Source organism: Hordeum vulgare, chromosome 5H (genome assembly GCF_904849725.1).
Source record: "Hordeum vulgare subsp. vulgare chromosome 5H, MorexV3_pseudomolecules_assembly, whole genome shotgun sequence".
In the NCBI taxonomy this organism is placed as follows: Eukaryota; Viridiplantae; Streptophyta; class Magnoliopsida; order Poales; family Poaceae; genus Hordeum; species Hordeum vulgare.
In genome coordinates this window covers 118,856,877-118,861,790 of record NC_058522.1, presented here as the reverse complement: position 1 = coordinate 118,861,790, position 4,914 = coordinate 118,856,877, and positions in this window count along the sequence as shown.

Below are 4,914 nucleotides of genomic sequence, written 5' to 3'. Positions count from 1 at the left end.
ATTAAAACCTAGAACATCACATAAAGGCTTTGGAATCGCAGAAACACTAGCACCCAAATCACACAAAGCATTGCATTCGTAGTTTTTGATTTTGATTTTGATGGTAGGTTCCCACTCATCATGAAGCTTTCTAGGGATAGAGACTTCCAATTCATGTTTATCTTCAAGATATTTTATCATAGCTTCGACGATATGATCGGTAAAGGCTTTGTTTTGGCTATAAGCGTGTGGAGAGTTTAACATGGATTGCATCAAAGAATTGCATTCAATCCATGAGCAACTATCATAATTGAATTCCTTGAAATCCATGGTAGTAATTTCATTACTACTCAAAGTTTTAACATCTTCTACTCCACTTTCAATGCTTTTAGCATCAAGATAGATGGACTCCGAATCATTGGGGCACTTGTCAACCAAAGTGGATTCATATCCAGCCCCAAAATCATTATGTTTGACACAAGAAAACAAAGATTCAATGGGAGTCACACCAAGCACTTTAAGATCTTCATGATTCTCATCACGAGAACACGCCTTTTTAATCCACTCATGTCTAGCACGAATTTGGGCAGTTCTTTCTTGGCTCTCAATCATGGAAACACACATAGCTTTCAAAGTTTCATCAACGTTGATTTTGGGAGGAGCACATCTAACTTTGAAAGCATGAACATCACAAGACATTCTATCAACGCTCTTAGCCAAATCGTCAATTTTGAGTAGCTTTTCCTATATGGACGCATTGAAAATCATTTGAGAGTTGATGAACTCTTTAATATTACTCTCTAGATCAGAGGGTAATCTATTGTAATTTCCATGAGTATTGTCATAGGATTTGCCAAAATTATTAGAAGAGTTACTAGGAAAATGCCTAGGAACATAGTTTCCTCTAAAAGCATTCTTGTTGCCAAAGTTATTCCTACCAACAAAATTAACGTCCAAGCTAGCATTGGTACTCTCAATCAAAGAAGACAAGGGCATATCATTAGGATCCAAAGGAGCGGTTCTACTAGCAACCAAATTCATTAACTCGTCCATCTTAGAACTCAACGAATTAATTTCTTCTCTAGCGTGTACCTTCTTACTAGTAGGTGACCTTTCAGTGTGCCACGGAGAGTAGTTCGTCATGATGTTGTCTAAGAGCTTTATGGCTTCTCCTAACGTGATTTTCATGAATGTTCCACCTAAGGCGGAGTCCAAGATATTTCTAGAAGCGAAACTCAAGATAGCGTAAAATATTTGAATAATCATCCGAAGACTCAAGCAATGAGCGGGACAATTTCTAATCACCAATTTCATTCTCTCCCAAGATTGTGCAACATGTTCATGATCAAGTTGCTTGAAATTCATGATATCATTACGGAGAGAGATGATCTTAGCCGGCGAAAAATACTTGGATATATAAGCATCTTTGCACTTATCCCCAGAATTGATACTATTTTTGGGGAAAGAAGAAAACCAAGTTTTTGTGCGATCTCGCAACAAGAAAGGAAAAAGCTTCAATTTAATCACGTCATTATCCACATCTTTTTTCTTTTGCATATCGCAAATCTCAATGACGGTATTGAGATGGGATGAGACATCTTCACTAGGAAGGCCAGAGAATTGCTCTTTCATAACAAGATTCAGCAAAGCGGCATTGATTTCGTATGACTCCGCACTAGTGGCGGGAGCAATCGGGGTACTAATAAAATCATTATTATTAGTATTTGAGAAGTCACAAAGTTTGGTGTTTTTATTCATGGTGACTTCAGCAAGCAAGCAAGCACACAAGAAAACAAAGAGCATGCGAGAAAAAGGGCAAACGAAAAAGGCAAACGAAAAAGGCAATTTGGTGAAGTGGGGGAGAGGAAAACGAGAGGCAACTGGAAAACAAAGTAAATGCAAGATATGAGTTTGCGACACCTACTTGGATGAGTTCATGACTTGATCTTCCTCCCCAGCAACGGCGCGAGAAATTCTTCTGCTACGGTAACAAAAGTCCTTCCTTGGCGCTAGGAATTCTTCTTGCTACTTCTCTTGTTCATGTTGGTTTTTCCCTTGAAGAGGAAAGGGTGATGCAGCACAGGAGCAGTAAGTATTTCCCTCAGTTTGAGAACCAAGGTATCAATCCAGAAGGAGGGTCTCTTCAAGTCTAGAGTACCTGCGCAAACACAAACAAGCTTGCACCCAACGCTTCAAAGGGGTTGTCAATTCCTTCAAGATTGTTTGCAAAGTGAGATGTGAAGGAAGAAAGTGCAACGAAGTAAAAAGTGTAAGGCTGAAAATATGGTGTGGAGTAGACCCCGGGGCCATAGTGTTCACTAGAGGCTTCTCTCAAAATAGAAAATATCACGGTGGGTGAACAAATTACTGTCGAGCAATTGATAGAACCGCGCAAAGTTATGACGATATCTAAGGCAATGAACATACATATAGGCATCACGTCCGAGACAAGTATACCAATACTTTCTGCATCTACTGCTATTACACCACACATCAACCTCTATCCAGCATGCATCTAGTGTATTGAGTTCATGACGAACAGAGTAACGCCTTAAGCAAGATAACATGATGTAGAGGGATAATCTCAAACCAATGATGAAAACCCTATCTTTTTACCCTTGGTGGCAGCAACATGATGCGTGCCTCGCTACCCCTTCTGTCACTGGGTGAGGTCACCGCACGTTATGAACCTAAACCAAGCACTTCTCCCATTGCAAGAATCATAGATCTAGTTGTCCAAACAAAACCCACAACTCGAAGAGAATTACAAGGATATGAAATCATGCACAAGAGAGATCAGAAGAAACTCAAATAAGATTCATAGATAATCTGATCATAAATCCACAATTCATCTGATCTCGATAAACACACCTTAAAAGAAGATTACATCGGATAGATCTCCATGAAGATCATGGAGAACTTTGTATTGAAGATCCAAGAGAGAGAAGAAGCCATCTAGTTACTAGCAATGGACCCGTAGGTCTATGGTGAACTACTCACACATCATCAGAGAGGTCATGGTGTTGATGAAGAAGCCCTCCGTGTCCGAATCCCCCCTCCGGCAGGGCACCAGAACCTGCCCCACATGGGATCTTGCGGAGACAGAAGCTTGCGGCGGCGGAAAAGTAATTTCGATGATCTCCTGAATTTTTTTGGGATTTTTAGGGAATATATAGGCGCAACACCTAGGTCAGAAGGCGCCCAGGGGGCCCACAAGCCTGTGGGCCGCGGCCTCCCCCCTGGCCGCGGGGTGGGGGCTTGTGGGGCCCCTAAGGCTCCCCTCCCTTGGCTCTCAAGGTTCCCGATCTTCTTCCGTTACGGTAAAATCTTTTTGGGGATTTTCTTCCGTTTGGACTGTGTTTCAAAATCTCCTCTGAAAGGGGTCAAAAACATGGAAAAAACAGGAACTGGCACTGGGCACTGAGTTAATAAGTTAGTCCCAAAAAATATATAAAAGGCATACAAAACATCCAAAGTTTGACAACATAATAGCATGAAACCATCAAAAATTATAGATACGTTGGAGACGTATCAACGATGAAGGGCCCCTCCCATGGGGAGGAGAGCTTGTGCTGGCCGGCGGTTCGCTGGATTCTTCTAAGTACCAGGTCCCCTTCACAAAAAGAGAGGGGCCAGATCCTTTTGCTATGATAGTGCCTCAACTTCTGCTGGTAGATGGCCGATCGGCTCAGGGCTAGCTCCCATACCTCCTCGAGTAAATTGACGTTGTCTTCTCTGGCTTCTCTTGCATCCGTCTCTACGTACAGGGTGGAACGAGGTGAGTCGAACTCGAGATCCGTGGGGATGACAACCTCCAACCCTTATACAAAAGAAGAATGGTGTGAAGCTGGTTAACCGGTTCGGCATCGTACGGAGGCTCCATAGCACAGCCGACAGCTCTTCGATCCAGCAGCCGGCTGACGTGATGAGTGGCGCCATGAGTCTTGGCTTGATGTCGGCTAAGATCACGCCATTGACCCTTTCCGCCTGGCCATTTTACAGCGGGTGGGCGACCGACGCGAGGTCGACTCGAATGCTCTCCTTGTCACATAAGAGCACCATTCCACCTTTGGTGAAGTTGGTGTCATTGTCGGTGATGATGCTGTGAGGGATGCCATACTGGATGGTGATGTCCTTGATGAACCTGAAGACCGTGGGGCCGTCAAGCTTCTTGATGGGCCTAGCCTCGATCAACTTGGTGAATTTGTCGACGGCTACTAGGAGATGCGTCATGCCACCTCGGGCGGTCTTGAAAGTCCCTACCATGTCGAGCCCCCAGACGGCAAAGTGCCATGAAAGGGGGATAGTCTTGAGCATTGTAGCCGGCAAGTGGCTTTGTGTGTTGATGCGTTGGCATCCCTCACACTTGTCGAGCAAGTTTGTCGCTTCCTACAAGGACGTGGGGAAGTAGAATCCATGGCAGAACAGCCTGGCCACCAGGGTTCCAGAGGCGGCATGATGCCCACACTCGACCTGATGGATGTCTGTGAGGATTTCCTGTTCTTTCTCTGATTCAATGCATCATTGAAATACACCGGTCGCACTGCGTCAAAGCAGCTCGCGTTTGATGATGGCATAGGCAGTCGACGGCGTTGTCGGAGTCGGCGAAGCAGCTAGAACAGGCAAAGCGGGCGGAGCCGGCGGAGCCTCCGACGCCGAAGCTGCAGGGTCGGATGGGTCCGCGGGCACGAGGATTGATGTTGACTCCGGAGACGGTCGGATAGACGTATTGTGCAATTGCTTGAGGGGAACACCGGCTGGAATTTCTTGCGTGGTGGAGCCGATTCTCGCCAGCATATCCGTCGCCTCGTTGTCTGCCCGCGGGACTTGGTGGAATTCGCAACCCTCCAAAGGGCCACTGTGCTGCTGAACGAGGAAGCATTAGTTGGCCATATTGGCGTCCCTGGCGTCCCATTCGCCAGAGACCTATTGCAC